Source organism: Trifolium pratense, linkage group LG7 (assembly GCF_020283565.1).
Source record: "Trifolium pratense cultivar HEN17-A07 linkage group LG7, ARS_RC_1.1, whole genome shotgun sequence".
NCBI classification, from domain to species: domain Eukaryota; kingdom Viridiplantae; phylum Streptophyta; class Magnoliopsida; order Fabales; family Fabaceae; genus Trifolium; species Trifolium pratense.
The window spans coordinates 20,556,280-20,578,180 of NC_060065.1; positions in this window are offsets into that span (position 1 = coordinate 20,556,280).

Sequence of the window (21,901 nt, forward strand, 5' to 3'; positions counted from 1 at the left end):
AAAAAAAAAAAAAAAAAAAAAAAACACTTAAAAAAAATGGCTACCTCATTGGATGAATTAGCTTATCTTATTAATTTGTTGGAAGCAAGAGAACAACAAGCATGCTTTTGCTTTCAAAATCATATTCCACTTTTGTTTTGTAATTTTTGTGGATCAAACTATCATAGTATGGATGCATGTCCTATATTGTTCGATACTAGTTTTATTGGTATGAACCAATTTGTAGGGGTTGAAGATAATTCGCAATTTCAACAACATATGCAATCTCTTCAAGTTATGAAAGTCCAGCCTGATCATGTTGAACAAATAGTCTCCATCGACCATCAAATTCAAGAGAACAAGATGTCTCATGATAATGTACAACCTGTTGCACCACTGGAGGTAATGCAATGTGATACAAGTCTTAATGACTCTCCAGGTGAGCCCATTAAAACATTGTTTGCTTCATCTCATGAACACAAAGTAAATAGCATGAACTCAAGTGAATGCGTGAAAGAGATTACACCACAAAATGCTTTGCAATCTGATTTGGATGAATTACATACTTCGCTTGAAGTAGATAAATCTTTTGAAATTTTTTCTTGTGAATGTGGTGTTTGTAATGTTTGTCTTGAGATCAATGCAGCCATTTTAGGTGAAGACATTTTGATGCAGACAACCACTTGGGCAGAAATTCAAACAAATTCAATAACTCTTGAAGTTGACACCAAAAATGTGGATTTTAGTCGGAAGCAACTATTGCCTATAGCAGAAAAATTGTTGGTGGAGCCTCGGATTAAGCCACGCAACATGCAGTCGTCCTTCACCATTTATGCATCTCTTCCACCTATTTTATCTGACTCACAAGCTAAATGTGGATTTTCTGATATTCATGCTTTTGTTATTGCAGGTCCACCATATACATTGGCTATTCCTCCTAAGCCACCAGATTTTTTACTAAAGGGCAAGTCCACTTGCCACTTGCTTCTTCCTGTTACGTGTATTCGTAGTGTGGAACGACCTCCTCCAAAACCACCAGACATGAAAGCTACACCTTAGCCCTCGGGTGTGTTCCTTCCTTTTCTTTATGCTTATTGTTATACATTGCGGACAATGTCTGTTTTAAGTGTGGGGGGGACATTTATTTATTTTATTTTTTTGTCAATTAAAAAAAAAATAGTAATAATAAAATAAAAAAATAAATTTAGCATGCATGCAATTGTTATGAGTAGTTACATGTTTTAAGACTAGAGCAATATAGCTGTAGGATTGGTGAAATTTTTGGAAATTCTTGTTTTCATGCTTGATATGATGATCTTTGCACCTTAATGCACAACTGCTGAAAAACATGCAAACTTAGTAGTGGCTTGATAAATCTTTAAAATACACAGTCATTATCCTAAGTTGTCTGAGTATAGAATATGATAAAGAGGTATGATTAGGACTAAGTTTGAGGGAAAGCTGGATTACTTGATTGTAGGATCATGGCTAGATTAAATGATGGGATACTACACAATAAAAAAAAAAAATTAAAAAAATTAATTATAGAATAAGTTCCTGTGCCCGAAACTGGAGGAACAATAATGAATATGTTGAGTTCCTGTGCCCGAAACTGGAGGAACAAATGCTGTGTAGGATGCTCTATTCGGAGTAACAGGTTGGACTCATTACAAGTGAGATCCCGTCAGGTGAAAAGGTAGAGTAGCACCTAAAGCATAACTAAAATGAACTTAAGTAGTATCCTTGCGTATAAAAATCAAAAAGCCTGTGAGAACAAGAAAAGCGTAGCTTCCCCTCAAGCTGAAATCCGAACTCAAACTCTGAGTTGTCGGAAAGAAAAGACAGCTTAGTATCCTGACTGTGTAGTTTTCAAGAAGGATCATGTCATGACTCTGGTTGACAGTAATAGGCAGTACACACACACACGCAGGGTTATCGTTGACAGCTGATATACAAGAGTTATGTCAATCTTTGAAATACAGTCCACGGTTGGAAGCTTGAATCCTAGAATTTGTTGATTGCTTGTGATGATTGTAGCATGCTTTGTTCTTGAGTTTTGCTCAGGAGAGCAAAAGAATAAGTGTGGGGGAATTTGATCAGTGCATTTTGGCACATATTTTCTAGTATTATAATTTAGCATATTAGTAGTCTTTCTACAATAATATCGAGTTTTTATTATGTTTCTAAGTTTTGGGTCACAATTGAGCCTTAATGAATTTATTTGACCAATTTTCGTATTTAATGACATATTGATCCTTCTCAGTCTGCAGGTCATAACTTGAGCTATGAGTATCGGATTGAGGTGTGCGAATATGCGTTGGAAAGACAAGCGAAAGAGCTACAACTTTCATGTTAAGGCCAGAACCCAGTTCGGAGCGCAACGCAGTCAAATATTTACGTTTATGTTCCAGATTTTATGAAAATAATGTAATTTCGGGTCAAACTTATGTTTTTCGACCCGTAGCTTTTTAAGCCCAATTTTCTATGAGTACTTAAGCAAAAACACAGCTAGGGTTTGAGAATTCTGATTTCACGCAAAAAAATAGAAAAGGAGGGCTGCTTTGCTCTCATGGAAGCCTAAAAACCCTAGGTTGATCCATTGGTATACGGGAACATCGTTCATGACTTCTTGAGGTTCAATTCTTAATAGTAATTCAGTTTATTTATTTATTGTCTTCTCTTATCAATTCATGCTCTTTATTTATTTATGAAACTCGAATATAGTGATGCTTAATCTCTATTTTGAGTTATATATTGTGAGACTTTTCAGATTGATTCATCGCTTGTATGACTAGTTCGAATAGGAATTGATATAGGTTTTTTCACGCTTAGCAAAAAAGGGTTGGTCGAAATCTGTCATGATACAAACCGTGTTCTAAGTGACGCTTGTTCACTACTCATGGTTAGTTGAACACATTCTTTGCTTAATCGAATGAATTCGTATAAACTGTTTATCGCTTGTATAATCGGTCTTATAAACCAACCAAGGCATGAATATATAAACAATATTTTATGTGAACCGGGGATAGAATCATAACGAAGTTTTCCTAAAACCAATGGATTGATCGTCTTTTTATCAATTGAATTTCTAATACTCTTTCGATCTAAACAAACCCAAAACCCCATATTTAATTGTGTTATTCATTGTTCTTATTTTTACTAATTATTAAATTAGAGGTCCTTGTGAGACGACCAAGGTTAACTACCTTGTTACTACTTTTCTTAATTAAAACTTATTTTGATCGCGAAACGACAGCGATCAGATTTGCTTAATTGTCTGTATTCTGGATTTTTGCAATTTTTTGGAATCTCAGTTATTTTTTCTGGGATTGTTTGGAAATCTGAGTTTATGGAGATGGAGATGAAGATAAGGAAGAAAGTAAGGGAAGAAGATAAACATTCAACCCATAATTTCATAATACAACTAACGGAAATTTATATGTTGTAATTTTTGTGTTCTTCAATGAGTTAAAGAGAAGAAGATGATGAGTTAATATTATTTGAGTTCTTCAACTTTATTTAATTTAGGGATTTGACTGAGTTTGATGAAAATTTGTCCTTCAATTGGATTTAATTGAGGACCAACCAGATTTTGATAAGGATTTTTATGACGGTGGGTTGTTGCTGGTGGTGGGTAAAGAGGAAGAGAGAAGAAGGAGATTGGGTATGCCGGTATAGTGTGGGTGATGTATGATAAGACTAATAAGATTTTAAAATCTAACCATTAATTTAAAGTTGTGCATCATGCACAAATTTAAGATTTGTGCATGCTAAATGCCACCGTTCATTTAGGAGGGTCCAATTCAACTTAGGGTAGAAGATAGATATCTAAATATGACGCTACAGTGTTGGGTTTTTGTAAGTTGGCTACATTTTGCAAAAATATATTTTAGCCAAGTGACAAATGTACTGACCCCAAGTGTTGTGACAAATGTTGGTACACTTTGGAACAACACCTGTCTCTGTATCTGCGCGCGCCAGCTAGCAGGTTTAAATTTCTACTCAATCTTTTGAAGATCTGTTTGAAGAATTGTTTCAAGGTTTCTTACAGAGGAAGGCGCACGTGTTTAATGTGTTTCATGAGGCAGCCAAACCCTAGTTTTATTTTCCAAAGGAATTATATTTTTGGAAAATATATTTTTTGCGTTTCAAAAATATAACTATTGTTTTCAAAAATATATCACTGCTGCCGCAATTCTAGAAGCCCTAATTTTGTCTTGAAGCCCAAGTCATTCTACTACTATAAATACGAAGGCAAGCATATGGTTTCAAGCATCTAAAATCGTGTCTTACAAAGCGTGTGTTTTTAGGGATTTTAGAGTGTTAATTGTGAGCCTTTCTTGTGTCTCATTGATGCAAGCTTAGGACCTGAGTTTATTGAGTTGTAAGTGTGAACTTCTCCTAAGCTTTGAAGTACGGAGATTGTTCTATTGTGTTGTGTGGTTTACTCGCAAGCTTTTAAGCAAGAGTGAATCCTAGTTTCTTAGGAGTGTGTCTTCACCTGTTGTGATTGTTGAATTGAATAACAACGCTGTCTGTGTTGTTAAGGTGGGAATTGGGACGGGGTCTCATATCTAGGAGTTCCTAGGTAGAAGTGTCATTGGGTAGTGATTAAGTGAGAAGTTGTAAACGGGTGAGTTTAGCTTCAAAGTAATACTGCTGATAGTGGACTTCATTCCTGGATTGGTATCCCCCAGAGTAGGCTTTAGGCTGAACTGGGTTAACAACTCTCGTGTGTTATTTACTTTACAGTTTGTATTGTTTTATGTTATTTGCTCTGTTTATAGACAAGTGTTGGCGCACCGGTAACAACATCTGTCTACAACAGACAAGTGTTGATACACCTTGATCAACACATGTCCATTGTGTGCCAGGAATTTCAATTGGTATCAGAGGAGGCACCCTGTTCTGAATTTTAGGGTGAGCTCCAGGGAAACTTTTTCTGGCAAGGATGGACAAAGAATGAGGGTTTGTTACCAGACCACCTCTTCTGGTTGGTGCTTCAAACTATGACTATTGGAAGTCCCGTATGATGGCCTTTCTAAAACAAATTGATAGCAAGACATGGAAGGCAGTTCTGAGAGGGTGGACTCCACCTGTGAAGATGGATAAAGATGGTAAACCAACTCTTGAGTTGAAATCTGCTGAAGAATGGTCCAAAGAAGAGGATGAGCTTGCTCTTGCAAACTCAAAAGCATTATATGCACTATATAATGGTGTTGACAAGCACATATTCAGACTCATCAAAAAGTGTGTCTCTGCTAAGGAAGCTTGGACAATTCTTGAGACTGTTCATGAAGGTACCTCTAAAGTAAAGCTGTCAAAGCTACAACTCCTAACAACTAAGTTTGAGAATCTTAGAATGAATGATGATGAAACCATTCAGGATTTTCACATGACCATACTTGATTTTGACAATCAATTTGATGCCTTGGGTGAGAAGATACCTGAAGAAAAGCTGGTAAGAAAAATGCTCAGGTCTTTACCTAAGAAGTTTGATATGAAAGTCACAGCTATAGAAGAAGCAAAGGATATCACTGATATGAAGCTAGATGAACTGGTTGGTTCACTAGGTAGCTACAAATGAAAAGATGGATAAGAAAAACAAAAGCATTGCTTTTGTTTCAAATGTTGAGGAAGAAGATCAACTGAGTAACACAAAGTCTGAACACAGCATCTCTGATGCAATGGTTCTTTTGGGAAAACAATTTAATAAGGTGCTAAAAAGAATGGACAAACGCTCTAAGACAGGTGCAGCTGATATTGGTCGCAACACTTACAGGAATTTCAGAAAACCTGTAACAGATGAGAAATCAGCTCCAAATAAAGGTGTTCAATGCCATGAATGTGAGGGGTTTGGTCACATTAGAAGTGAATGTGGAACCTTCCTGAAGAAACAAAAGAAGGGGTTAACTGTAACTTGGTCAGATGAAGATTCTGAGGGAGAAACTGATACTGCAAAGGCTATACATGTATTGACAAGTGTTTGCACATCTGACACTAAATCATGTGAAGAAGAACTGACATTTGATGAACTTGCTGAATCATATAAAAAGCTGTGTCTAAAGAGTGCAGAAGTCTGCAGAGTCTCTGAAGAGCAAAAAGAAACAATCACTAAGTTGCAAACTGAGAGAGCTGCTAATCTGTCAAGAATCTCTGAATTTAGTACTAAATGGGAAGATAGTTTAAAGATCATTGAGGAACAGAAGGCAACTATCATCAACTTAGAAGCTGACAAGATCAAACAACTGACTGAGATAGCCCATCTGAATGAAGAGGTAACTGAATTAAACTCTCATCTTGAGAATTTAAAGAAGCATGTTCTTAGGCTATTCAAAGGAAGTGATCTAGATGAAATCCTGGAAACCCTGCCTGCTCCTAGTAGATCCAAAACAGGCATTGGGTATGAATACAAAAATGTTAATAGGATTATGGATTACAACAAAGAGGGGAAATATATGCCTGAGATAAGTAAACAACCGTCTCCAAAAATGCATGACAGGATGTCGTCACACCTGTCTCCTAGACAGCAGAGACAAGTGTTACCACATGTGGCACCACATCAGCAAAGATGGCAGAGACCTAGATTTATACCTAGACCCAGAAGCAGGTACCACTCATGGAGATGTCATCACTGTGGAAGAAAGGGGCACATAAGGCCCTACTGCTATAAATTGTATGGGTATCCAAGTGAAATTCCTCAAGAGTCTGATCCATCCATTACTAAAACAAGGATGGAATGGAAGCAAAAAGATGATACAACCAATACCAAGGAGTATACAGCTGAAAGCAGTGGGAAAAGTCTGATTGCCCATACGTCACTCAGAGCCTCATCAAAAGAAGATTGGTACTTTGATAGTGGTTGTTCCAGACACATGACTGGTGTTGAAAAATATTTGAAAGAGGTAAAATCCTATGCCACAAGTTTTGTGACATTTGGAGATGGAGCAAAGGGGGAAATCAAAGGTATTGGAAGACTAATTGACCATGGTCTACCAAAACTTGAAAATGTTCTCCTTGTAAAAGGACTAACTGCCAATCTAATCAGTATAAGCCAACTATGTGATCAAGGCATGAAAGTCAACTTTACAAAAAATGAATGTCTGGTCAGCAATAATGAAGGAGACATCCTTATGAGGGGTGTTAGATCAAAAGACAACTGCTACTTGTGGATCCCTCTTGAAGAAGCTAATGTATCTACATGTCTCTTAACTAAAAATGAAGAGGTTAAGCTGTGGCATCTAAAATTAGGACACCTTAACCTGAAGAGCATGAAGAGAGTCATATCAGAAGAAGCTGTCAGAGGACTACCAAGTTTACAAATACAGGAAGGCAATATCTGTGGTGAATGTCAGATTGGGAAGCAAACCAAAGTGTCGCACCAGAAGTTGCAACACTTGTCCACCTCTAGAGTTCTTGAGTTACTACACATGGATCTGATGGGGCCCATACAAGTTGAGAGTCTTGGAGGTAAGAAATATGTTCTTGTTGTTGTTGATGACTTCTCTAGATATACTTGGGTCAATTTCATTAGGGAAAAATCTGAGACTTTTGAAGAATTCAAAAATCTTTGCTTATAACTTCAAAAAGAGAAAGATTGTGGTATTGTAAGAATCAGAAGTGACCATGGTAAGGAGTTTGAAAACTCTAAATTTGCTGACTTTTGTGCTGCTGAAGGAATAACTCATGAATTTTCTTCACCAATTACACCTCAACAAAATGGTGTGGTTGAAAGAAAGAACAGAACCTTACAAGAATCTGCTAGAGTAATGTTGCATGCCAAAAATGTTCCTTACAAGTTCTGGGCTGAAGCCATGAATACAGCATGTTACATTCACAATAGAGTAACATTGAGAAAAGGTACTGCAACAACATTGTATGAACTATGGAAGAATAGGAAGCCTACTGTAAAATATTTCCATGTGTTTGGATCAAAATGTTATATTTTGGCAGATAGAGAACCTAGGAGAAAATTGGACCCCAAAAGTGATGAGGGGATATTTTTAGGTTACTCAACCAACAGCAGAGCCTACAGGGTTTTTAACTCCAGAACAAGAACTATGATGGAATCAATTAATGTTGTTGTTGATGATAGTGATACAACAAGTGCAGATCCAGCTGAAGAGACAGATGTCATAACACCTGTCCCAACACCAGATGATGATCAAACTGAACCTGAACCTGATCAACATTCTGAATCTACTACAGAGGTTCCTAGACCAAACAAGGGACCATCTATTAGAACACAGAAGAATCATTCTCTGGAACTTGTCATTGGAAATCCAAATCAAGGAATTGCAACAAGAAGATCAAAAGAAGCAATCTTCAATTCATGTTTCATATCAAAGATTGAACCAAAGAATGTTAAAGAAGCTTTGACTGATGAATACTGGATCAATGCTATGCAGGATGAACTAACTCAGTTCAAAAGAAGTGAGGTATGGGATCTAGTACCTAGACCTGATGGTATAAATGTTATTGGTACAAAGTGGGTGTACAAGAACAAAACTGATGAAAATGGTGACATTACCAGAAATAAAGCCAGACTTGTAGCACAAGGATACACCCAGATGGAAGGAGTAGACTTTGATGAAACTTTTGCTCCGGTTGCTCGCTTGGAGTCCATAAGATTACTCTTGGCTGTGGCATGCATCTTAAAATTCAAGCTATACCAAATGGATGGAAAAAGTGCATTCCTAAATGGCTATCTAAATGAAGAGGTATATGTTGAACAACCAAAAGGGTTTGTAGATCCAAGCTTTCCTAACCATGTTTACAAACTAAAGAAAGCACTCTATGGATTGAAACAAGCCCCTAGAGCATGGTATGAAAGACTGACTGAATTCCTTGTCAGCCATGGATACAAGAAAGGTGGTAATGATAAAACCCTGTTTGTAAGAGAAGAGAAAGGGAAGCTAATGATAGCTCAGATATATGTGGATGATATTGTATTTGGTGGAATGTCGCGACAAATGGTGGAACATTTTGTGCATCAAATGCAATCTGAATTTGAAATGAGTCTTGTAGGTGAGCTAACTTATTTTTTAGGTCTTCAGGTCAAACAAATGGAAGACACCATATTTATCTCTCAAGAAAAATATGCAAGAAACATTGTGAAGAAATTTGGAATGGAAGGTGGTAGTCACAAAAGGACACCTGCACCTACACACTTGAAGCTTACCAAAGATGAGAAAGGGATTGATGTGGATCAAAGTCTCTACAGAAGTATGATTGGGAGCTTGCTATATCTCACAGCTAGCAGGCCTGATATCATGTTTGCAGTTGGTGTTTGTGCAAGATATCAATCTGAACCCAAGATGAGTCATCTGACTCAAGTAAAGAGGATTTTCAAATATGTCAATGGAACATGTGGCTATGGAATTTTATACTCTCATGGAAATGATTCTACCTTAGTTGGCTATTGTGATGCAGATTGGGCAGGAAGTGCAGATGATAGAAAGAGCACCTCTGGTGCATGTTTCTTCTTGGGAAACAATCTAGTATCTTGGTTTAGTAAGAAACAGAATAGTGTGTCTCTATCCACAGCTGAGGCGGAATATATAGCAGCTGGTAGTAGTTGCTCTCAATTGTTATGGATGAGACAAATGTTGAAGGAGTATAGTGTTGAGCAAGATGTCATGACACTCTACTGTGACAATCTGAGTGCTATAAACATTTCTAAAAATCCTATTCAACATAGTAGGACTAAGCACATTGATATACGTCATCATTTTATAAGAGAACTTGTAGAAGAGAAAATTGTTACACTTGAACACATTGCATCCGAAGAACAGTTGGCAGATATTTTTACAAAGGCTTTAGATGCGAATCAATTTGAAAATTTGAGAGGCAAACTTGGAATTTGCCTTTTTGAAGACAAATAGCAGTTACAGTATGTAATGCGTGTAACTACCTCTCATCACTTAAAGTTACACGCTAATCAAGGAAGTTTTCATTCAATTTCCCACAACCTCCATCAACCACAATCATTACTTTTCATCCATTCTCTCTCTCACGTTCAAAAACTCTCCATCTCCCTCATCAATATTTCTCTAATCTCTTCTTTTCTCAGAAAATTTCACTTCCGAATTATGTCTGACTCTGCTAAATCTTCACCAACGAAGACAGATGCTGTTCCATCGCTACAAAAAGTGGTGATCGATGCTGTTCCTCTCAACACCATACCTTCCATAAGTCCAACTATGAGGAGAAAATCAGTTGCAAAGAAGGAAAAATCATCACGAACAAGTACAAATCCTTCATCTCCTTCCGCGACAATTAAAGTTTCAAAGCGTAAAAGCAAGAAGGCTAAAGGTGAATCGAGTAAAGCGTTTACAATGTCTGAGCTTCACACTGATCCACTTCCTTCAAGTGGTGCTGCAACACATGTCCCTAGTGCTACAGTTGAGAATGTTGATACATCTGGTAAGACTTCTGTTAATTTAGGTCTTAATGTTCCAAATCTTGCTGAAACCCTAGGTTTAAAGGACCCTGCTGTGTCTGAAAAATTGGGGAAAACTGTTCCTAACCCCCTACTGTTGTTGATACTAATATTGGTGCTTCCACTGAGACCAATGAGGCTGTTGCTGCTGAGTCTCTCAAGAAAACTACTCCTGAGACTCATGTTGCGCTAAATGTTGCAACACATGGCGCTGCGCCAAATGTTGTGCCAGATGTTACCACATCTTTGGCACAGGACAATATTGTTGACTATTCTGAGTCTGATGAGAGTCCCCCACCTAAGGCTACTGATAAAGAAACTGTTCCTGATAAAGTTGTGAATGAAAATCCTGAGGTTATAATTGTTAATGAAACTACTGTTAGTGATAAGGCTGCTCCTACAAATTCTGAGGCTAGTGTGGCTAGAAGGACTAGAAGTAGGGCTGGAAAAGGGGTAGAGACTGCTAACACACCTGCCCAAACACCCAAACCTTCTAGGGCTGGAAAAGATACTGGTAAAAAGCCTCTTTATGGACCTCCAAAACCTGTAAGTAAGGTAATACCTAGAACAGAAACTAGGAAAAGGAAAGCTCCACCAACTAGTGATTCTGATTTTGAGCCAGAGACAGATGTTGCTGCATCTGGAAGCACATCTAGGAAGAGTATAGGAAGGAAGAAGGTTCCTCAAACTGTTCCCTATGCTCCTTTGGATAATATCTCATTCTATCTGGAGAATGGGTCTGCAAGATGGAAGTTTGTGTATCACAGGAGGTTAGCTCTGGAAAGGAATTTGAAAGATGATATTCTTGAATGTCCAAGTGTTGTTGAAGCTCTTGAGTATGCAGGATTAATGAAAACTGTGGTTGGGTTGGACAAGTGCTATGACAGGCTTGTCAAAGAATTTTTGATTAATGTGGCTGCAAACTGTAATGATCCAGCAAGTCCTGAATACAGGCACGTATTTGTTCGTGGGAAGTGTGTTCAATTCTCACCAACTGTGATCAACCAATATTTGCAAAGGGATTCTGATGAAGTGACTCCTCTAAAAGTCACAGACAATGAGGTCTGCAAGGTCCTCACTGGTGGAAGAATAAAGGTATGGCCAAGCAAGGCTAAGTTGGCTGCAACTTCCCTCTCTCCATTTTATGCTGTTTTGAATAGGATAGCTGCACACAATTGGGTCCCTACAACCCATTCAGGTGATGTTGCCAGAGGATTGGGAAAGTTCATATATGCTGTGGGTACAAATGCAAAGTTTGATTATGGATCATATTTCTTTCAAGAAACCTTAAGCCATGCCCTGACATATGCTGTTGAGAAGCTAGTTGCTCTCCCCACTCTGCTATGCAATATAATACTTGAGCAACACCCAGATATTTTGAGAAGTACTGATGTTCCTTGTAAAAGGAAAGGAGTGTTGGTTATTGAGCAGAGACTGCTGGATGGGACAAATGTTGCAGCAAGTGCTGGCACATCTGTCCAGGCTGGAGTACTTTCAAGAAAGCAGATGATTGCAGACTTGACTGAGACCAGCAGAGCTCTTGAGGCCAGGAAACTGAAAATAGATCGTGTGATTGAGGCACTCAAGGCTGAGGAGGCTGCTGAGACTGCAGAGGGTGAGCCTGATGGACAAGAAGGGCAAGGAACTAGTGGCTCTGATGATGACACTGAGGATGTGATGGAGGACTCTGATGAAAGTTCTTCTATATGATTTCTGATGTTTTCTTATTTGTTACTGATGTACTTTTGGTGTTTCTTTGTTGTTCCTTTTATGGGCAAGGCCCTGGATTTCTAGCACATGTGTGTGCATTTTGGTCTGTAATAATTGCACCCTGACACTTCTATTTCATATGCATGATGTTTGTCTAAATTGTGGCTAAAAAGGGGGAGTAGTGTGCGTGTGTGCCAAGTGTGTGGACAGATGTTCTCACATCTGGTGACTGTGTTTGCATGAATTGTTCGTATGCTCGTATTGAGGGGGAGTGTGAGTAATATGCATGTACTAAGGGGGAGTAGTGAATATTCTTTCTTTATCTGGTGTGCGTATGCATGAATTCAGGGGGAGTGTGAGTGATATTATCTCTTGATCGCCTGAATATGTTTGATGACAAATGTTGTGCCAAGTGTTATGGCACCTGACTAATGAGTCCACTATCCACTATGACTGAGAATTTATTTTTCTCAGATGCTTTATGGGAATTTATTTTTCCCTGATGTTCTTATGTTGAAGAAATGCGCTTTACACTATGAGGAGTTTATTTCTCCTACTTCTTAGCATCTACTATGGGAGTTTATTTCTCCCTTGTGTTGTTCCATAAGGCTAGTTGTTTTATTCCGCTGTTGCATTGCCTCTGATGCTACTTACCTCTCTTGGAAGTAGTTTTATTATGTGTTACTTTCTTTCCTAGTTGTGTGATCATGTTGACTCGAAGGAAAGGTAATACTGTATCTCTCTATATACTGGTCTAATATTGTTTTAGCCAAAATTTGCCAAAGGGGGAGATTGTTGGGTTTTTGTAAGTTGGCTACATTTTGCAAAAACATATTTTAGCCAAGTGTTGAGACAAATGTACTGACCCCAAGTGTTGTGACAAATGTTGGTACACTTTGGAACAACACCCGTCTCTGTATCTGCGCGCGCCAGCTAGAAGGTTTAAATTTCTACTCAATCTTTTGAAGATCTGTTTTGAAATCTGGCACGCAGTGAACACAATGCTGCACAAGATGCTATAGCATACGTTGCAGCAAGACAGTCGCAGAACACAGGAAATAAATAAATAAATTGCAGAATAATAAATAAGACAGATAGTTGTTAACCCAGTTCAGTGCAACATCACCTACTCTGGGGGATACCAATCCAGGAATGAATCCACTATAATAGCTCTAGTTCAAAGCCCTCGACCAACACCCGGTACTTGACTTATCACCTAGACACTACCCGTGCAATCCTATCTAAGAACCTCTTAGATAATGAGACCCCGTCCCAAATTCCCTCTAACAACACGTACCATGTTGCTGTCAATAATAATAATCAAGATGGAGACACTCTCCTAGAAACTAGACCACACTCTTGCTTAAAAGCTTATGAGTGAATCACACACACTAACTCCGTGCTTCAAAGCTTAGGAGTAGCTTACAATTAACAACCAAAACACAGTCCTAAACTTGCATCAAATTGATACAAGAAAGGCTGACAAAAGACACAAACTCTAAACCCTAAAAACTCACACTTTGTAAAGAACACGGTTTAGAATACATGAATAAAATAGCTTGAGGCTTCACATATTTATAGTCTTCAATTGTCTTGATGTCCAAGTTAGGTCTTCAGACTTGTACAGCTGTGAGAATTGCGGCCAAACCTAGATTAAAATTGAAAATATGTTTTGTGTTGTACCAAACAAAAAAAAGCGAACAAAAATATAATATAATTATATTTTTGTTTTTAATAACTTTCCTTAGGCCGACTTGGACAATTCTTGTGCAGTAAGTCTCGTCTTGCATATACACACGTGCTGGAATTAATATTTGAAGCAAATCTTGAACGAGATTGACAGAAAAAATTCTGCACTTAAAACAGAGCATCAGGATGCTGTACGAGGATGCTGCAGCATCTCAGTTCAGCATCTGGCTGGTTGGCTTTTGCAAAATGTAGCCAATCAAAACACCAACAATCTCCCCCTTTGGCAAATTTTGGCTAAAACAACCTTAGGCCAGTGCATAGAGAGATACAGTCTAAACTTTCCTTCGAGTCAACATAAGCACACAACTAGGAAAGAAAGTAGAACGATGCTAAGCTATTTAAACTTTCCTTCGAGTCAACATACGCACACAACTAGGAAAGAAAGTAAGAAATTCATCAGATGAATAGATAGCTAGCACGTAAGCATCAGAGGCATGCAGCAGCGGAACATAACACATCTTAGCCTCAAAGTACAGACAGAGAGAAATAAACTCTCACATAGTGGATTCAAGATAGGAGAAATAAACTCCTTAAAATTTAAGCAACGCCACAGAGAATAGGAAAAATAAATTCCTATATAAGCATGCATATTAAAAGTAGTAGAAAAATAAATTCTACCTACTCCCCCTCAATTTATGCATAAACATTCACTCCCCCTCAAAACATGCATATCACATAAAACAGACATGCTATACTAGATGCTATAGCATTATGCATCACATCATGCATAACATATTACTCCCCCTTTTTAGCCATAAATTCTGACAAATAAAGTCAGTATCACACAGTAGGAGCAAAATACATATTTCCACAGAGTTATTAGATCATAGAGAACAAAGAGTGCAGAGAGAATCAGAGCATAGGAACTCATAAAGTGCATATACAAACCATCAGGGCATAGAAAACCTGGAGTATCGGACCCAAAGACATGGATTTATGCATGTTACAATCCAGAGAGCATCAGGGCGTAGCCCACAAAATTAAAATCCAAAAGGACATGCAAATAAAGCATAAGCAGGTCACATAGAAGGACTTGCGTCAGAGTCCTCCTCCTCTACCTCAGTATCACCACCTGCATTACCATCAAGAACACCAGGACTGACATTGGAGAACACCTTGAGGTCAACAATCATTTGCTTTATAGGCAAAACATCAGATGACAGATTGACAGATGATGCAGCACAGTCTGCAGCATGTGTTACTCAAACAGTCTAAAATCAAAAAGACAAATCACAACCTCTCTTATCAGCCTCAGTACAGATGCCAGGATGTTGTGCCAGAACAATATCACACATTAGTGTAGGGAAGGCTATAGGCATCTTCACAGCACATGACTTACCATGCAGAACAGTTTCATCAAAAATATAAGAACCAAAGTCAAAAGGTGATCTGGTCCCTACAACATATATAAACCGAGCCAAACCTGTAGCAACAATATTGGAATGAGTAGTTGGAGCCCAGTTGGCTGCTGCAATCTTGTTCAGGAGAACGTATTTTCCAGTGAGTGTCTTGCATACTTCCATGAACAAACATTTTCCCAAATTCTGGACTTTTAGGATCATCACAGTCATCTCCTATGTTTACAAAAATTCTTTGGTAAGCATCTCAAAGCACTTACCCAGCCCAGTCACAGTTCTCATCAAGTTCACTTCATTAATAAGATCAACAAGCTCTTGGCATTGTGAGAATTCTTCACTGAATTCCTCTCAACAGCAAGCCTTCTCTTTACCACACACTTCCAAGTGTCAACATTTTCAACACAATGAAAAGAAATGTTGTCAATGGGTACAGGGAATACATCTTGAGGGATCCTCTTTTTCTTCACAGACTTCTTTGAGGATGCTGCAGGCGATGCAGTAGCATGTTGGTCTTCCTCAAACTCTGAATCACTAGAGGAAATAGTCTTCCTCCACAAAAGCTTCTTCTTTGGCTCAGAGGGCCCAATAATCTTACTCCACTGTCTTTTAAGACTATAGATTTTGTTTTCCTTGGCAGTCTTGACAGGAACATTAGAAACATCTACACCTTTACCAGCATTGCTCCTTAACCTCCTAGTACTACAAGCAGGAGTCCTCTCAGTAAGGTTGAGATTGTCCACATAAATAACATTTGAATCTTTCTCAGCAGATTCATCAACATTCAAAGGAACATACATAGTTTTACCACTATCATCAACATAAGGGATCACATAGATATGATGAACAAAAACATTATCAGTAATAGTTGCTTCAGAACCCTTTTCTTTGTTAGAAACAATAACATTATCTGGAGACTCGGGTATAACAATGTTATCCAAATTTTCCCGTGCTGCAGATGTTGTAGCATCATGTGCAACATCTTTCTCAGGAACACTCTTCTTGGCATGTTCCAACACAGAGTCATCTTTGACCTCAGTTGGAGCGCTAATATCATTACCAACAAATGTTAAACACAGCAGAGGAGAACACCACATAACTTTCTCTGACAAATACTTTCTCACCACAAGAAACATCCTTATCATCAACAAACACACAATTCTTACCAAATCTTCAGATGTTTCAACATTACCCATAACAGCGTGCATTACTAAATAAGTTGAAGAGAAAACTGCACGCCACACTTGCAATAATTGCTATAACTCTTCAGATAGGCAAATCCCAAGTTTGCCTCGCAATTTTTCAAATTGGATCGCATCTAGAGCCTTAGTAATAATGTCAGCCAGTTGTTCTTCAGTGGCAATATGCTCAAGAGTCACAATACCTTCTTCAACTAGATCTCTGATAAAATGGTGCCTAATATCAATATGCTTCGTCCTACTATGTTGGATAGAATTCTTTGAAATATTGATTGCACTAAGGTTATCACAGTACAATGCCATAGCATCTTGTACCACATTGTACTCCAACAACATTTGTTTCATCCATAATAGCTGGGAGCAGCTACTACCAGCAGCTATGTACTCTGATTCAGCTGTAGATAAAGATACACAATTTTGTTTCTTGCTGAACCAAGATATAAGATTGTTGCCTAAAAAGAAACAGGCTCCTGAGGTGCCTTTTCTATCATTTGCACAACCTGCCCAATCAGCATCACAATACCCCTCTAGCATAGACTTGTTCTTGTAGACCCTCTTGGTACCAATCACATTAGTATTTTCCGGTCTAGGAACTAAGTCCCAAACTTCATTCTTCTTGAACTGATTTAGCTCTTCTTGCATAGCATTTATCCAAAACTCATCAGTAAGGGCTTCCATCACATTTTTGGGTTCAAACTTAGAAACAAAACAAGCATTAGGAGCTAAGTCAAGTGTCCTTCTAGTAGTAATTCCATGATTAGGATTACCAATAATCAGATCTGTAGGATGATTCTTTTGAGTACGAATGGGTGACCCTTTCTTTGAAGTAGCAAAGATTGGTTCAGGTATAGTAATCTCTGTATCATTCTTGAATTCCTCAATAGATTCAGAATCTATGCTACCTAGGATAGATGCTGTAGCATCTTCTGTATCATCTTTCACAACATTGTTTTTCTCTCTTTGAAGTAGAATACATAGATCTTTGAATACGTCAAAGGTCTCTGATTTCTTTCTAATAAAATTTATCCAGGTATATCTAAAGAAATCATTTACAACAACATAGGCATACCTTTTTCCTCCTAAGCTTTCAATTTGCATAGGTTCCATCAAATCCATGTGTAGAAGCTCAAGAACTCTGGTAGTGGTAAGATGCTGCAGCTTTGGATGTGGCTTCTTGGTTTGTTTTCCAATTTGACATTCACCACAAATGCTTCCTTCTTCGATCTTGAGATTTGGCAAGCCCTTGATGGCTTCTTCAGGTATAGCTTTCTTCATGCTTCTTAAGTTGAGATGACCAAGTTTTTGGTGCCACAATTTTATTTCATCTTCTTTCGTGATTAAGCATGTCGACACATTTGCCTCTTCTTGGGGAACCCATAAGTAGCAGTTGTCTTTTGATCTGACGCCCCTCATCAAAATTTCACCCTCATCATTTGTAACCAAACATTCAGACTTGGTGAAGTTTACCTTCATCCCTTGGTCGCATAATTGACTGATGCTTATTAAATTTGCAATCAATCCTTTTACTAACAACACATTGCTTAGTTTAGGCAAGCTATTACTGTTGAGCTCCCCTATACCAACAATTTCTCCTTTAGTACCATTACCACAAGTTACAAAACTAGTTGAGTAAGACTTTAAATCAACAAGAAATTTTTCAATTCCGGTCATGTGTCTTGAACAACCACTATCAAAATACCAGTCTTCCCTTGATGAAGCTCTAAGTGATGTGTGAGCAATCAGAGCAGTAATCTTCTTCTCAAGTTGAGTATCATCACTGGTCTTCACATTCTTACCTTTAGGTTTCCATTCTTGTTGAGTGGAGGCAGTTGTGGAAACTGGTTTAGGCTGATGATGCCTGTTAGGGTATCCAAACAATTTGTAACAAAAAGGTCTTATATGCCCTTTTCTGCCACAGTAGTGACATATCCAAGAGTGATGTTTTCTTTTGTTCTTTGACAAGGGATGCTGCTTATGATGTTGTAGCATCTGTTGAGGCATCTTTCGCTTATGAGTTTCTTTTGGATGCATGTACGTGAGATCTGGGCTGTAACCTTTGTGTTTGTTGACATTCTCATAACTAAGCCCAATATGTTTAGGCTTTAGAACATTTTTCTCTAAGATTTCTTCTAGTTGACCATCAGCTTTATGAAGTTTATCAAGATGATCATCATCTTTATACAACATGTCAGAGAATTTTCTCAAACGCCAAATGTCAGCATTTAATTTTTCAATGACTTCCTTAGCTTCATCAAGATCAGAGGATAGATAATTTACCTTCTTCTGGAGCTCATCCATCTTTGATATATTTTCAAATTTTTCTGCCTTCAATTGATTGATGGTTACCTTTTGTTTCTCAATGACTTTGCATATTTCTCCACTCTTGAGGCAGAGTTCTCTGTAAGAATCAGCAAGTTCTTCGTAGGTTACCTCTCCATCACAAGATTCTATATCAGATGTAATAGTACCTGTTAAGACTGAGATATGTTTGGCAGTCACAGATGCTGTATCATCTTCTGAGTCATCATCATCAGACCAACTGACAGTTAGTCCTTTCTTCGTTCTTTTCTGATATGTTGGACATTCAGGTCTGATGTGACCATATCCCTCGCATTCATGACATTGAATATTCTTGTTTAAGCTTGACCTTTCATCACTCTTAGGTTTTCCTTGATTCACAATGCTGCGCATAGTGCCTGGAGCATCATTCTTAGAATTTGGTCTGGGTCTTTTGTCCATTTGTTTTAGAACTTTGTTGAACTGTTTTCCCAGCAACTCCATAGCTTCAGAGATACTTTCATTAGATTCTTCATCCTCTTCTAGATCTTCTTCATCATTTTTTGATGAAAAAGCAATGCTCTTATTTTTCTTTTCACTTCTTCCATTTACAACACTTTCATAAGTTTGGAGTGATCCAACCAGTTCATCCAGCTTCATCTGAGATATGTTTTTGGCTTCTTCCATAGCTGTGACTTTCATATCAAATTTCTTTGGAAGAGATCTGAGCAATTTTCTTACTAACTTTTCTTCGGGAATTTTCTCCCCCAAAGCATCAAATTGATTATCATAATCTAGAATAGTCATATGAAAATCTTGAATTGTTTCCTCATCCTTCATACGTAAATTTTCAAACTGAGTAGTAAGGATCTGTAATTTGGACATTTTTACCTGAGGAGTACCTTCATGAACAGTTTCAAGAATCTTCCATGCTTCCTTGGCTGAGACACATTTTTTGATCAGTTTGAAGATGTGTTTGTCTACCCCATTGTATAATGCATATAATGCTTTTGAGTTTCCCAAAGCAAGCTCATCTTCTTCTTTAGACCAGTCCTCCTCAGCTTTTAGTTCAAGTGTTGGCTTTCCATCCTTGTCCATGACCACAGGGGGGTCCCATCCTTTCAGAACAGCTTTCCAAGTTTTGCTATCCATAGATTTTAGGAAAGCAATCATGCGTGATTTCCAATAATCATAGTTGGAGACACCAACTAGAAGCGGTGGTCTGCTTACAAGCCCTCCTTCTTTGTCCATGTTGCCAGACATTCTCCCTGGAGCTCACCCTATAACCAGAAAGGGTGCCTGCTCTGATGCCAATTGAAATCTGGCACGCAGTGAACACAATGCTGCACAAGATGCTATAGCATACGTTGCAGCAAGACAGTCGCAGAACACAGGAAATAAATAAATAAATTGCAGAATAATAAATAAGACAGATAGTTGTTAACCCAGTTCAGTGCAACATCACCTACTCTGGGGGATACCAATCCAGGAATGAATCCACTATAATAGCTCTAGTTCAAAGCCCTCGACCAACACCCGGTACTTGACTTATCACCTAGACACTACCCGTGCAATCCTATCTAAGAACCTCTTAGATAATGAGACCCCGTCCCAAATTCCCTCTAACAACACGTACCATGTTGCTGTCAATAATAATAATCAAGATGGAGACACTCTCCTAGAAACTAGACCACACTCTTGCTTAAAAGCTTATGAGTGAATCACACACACTAACTCCGTGCTTCAAAGCTTAGGAGTAGCTTACAATTAACAACCAAAACACAGTCCTAAACTTGCATCAAATTGATACAAGAAAGGCTGACAAAAGACACAAACTCTAAACCCTAAAAACTCACACTTTGTAAAGAACACGGTTTAGAATACATGAATAAAATAGCTTGAGGCTTCACATATTTATAGTCTTCAATTGTCTTGATGTCCAAGTTAGGTCTTCAGACTTGTACAGCTGTGAGAATTGCGGCCAAACCTAGATTAAAATTGAAAATATGTTTTGTGTTGTACCAAACAAAAAAAAGCGAACAAAAATATAATATAATTATATTTTTGTTTTTAATAACTTTCCTTAGGCCGACTTGGACAATTCTTGTGCAGTAAGTCTCGTCTTGCATATACACACGTGCTGGAATTAATATTTGAAGCAAATCTTGAACGAGATTGACAGAAAAAATTCTGCACTTAAAACAGAGCATCAGGATGCTGTACGAGGATGCTGCAGCATCTCAGTTCAGCATCTGGCTGGTTGGCTTTTGCAAAATGTAGCCAATCAAAACACCAACATGTTTGAAGAATTGTTTCAAGGTTTCTTACAGAGGAAGGCGCACGTGTTTAATGTGTTTCATGAGGCAGCCAAACCCTAGTTTTATTTTCCAAAGGAATTATATTTTTGGAAAATATATTTTTTGCGTTTCAAAAATATAACTATTGTTTTCAAAAATATATCACTGCTGCCGCAATTCTAGAAGCCCTAATTTTGTCTTGAAGCCCAAGTCATTCTACTACTATAAATACGAAGGCAAGCATATGGTTTCAAGCATCTAAAATCGTGTCTTACAAAGCGTGTGTTTTTAGGGATTTTAGAGTGTTAATTGTGAGCCTTTCTTGTGTCTCATTGATGCAAGCTTAGGACCTGAGTTTATTGAGTTGTAAGTGTGAACTTCTCCTAAGCTTTGAAGTATGGAGATTGTTCTATTGTGTTGTGTGGTTTACTCGCAAGCTTTTAAGCAAGAGTGAATCCTAGTTTCTTAGGAGTGTGTCTCCACCTGTTGTTATTGTTGAATTGAATAACAACGCTGTCTGTGTTGTTAAGGTGGGAATTGGGACGGGGTCTCATATCTAGGAGTTCCTAGGTAGAAGTGTCATTGGGTAGTGATTAAGTGAGAAGTTGTAAACGGGTGAGTTTAGCTTCGAAGTAATACTGCTGATAGTGGACTTCATTCCTGGATTGGTATCGCCCAGAGTAGGCTTTAGGCTGAACTGGGTTAACAACTCTCGTGTGTTATTTACTTTACAGTTTGTATTGTTTTATGTTATTTGCTCTGTTTATAGACAAGTGTTGGCGCACCGGTAACAACATCTGTCTACAACAGACAAGTGTTGATACACCTTGATCAACACCTGTCCATTGTGTGCCAGGAATTTCATACAGTAATGTCATAAATGTTGGAGACAAA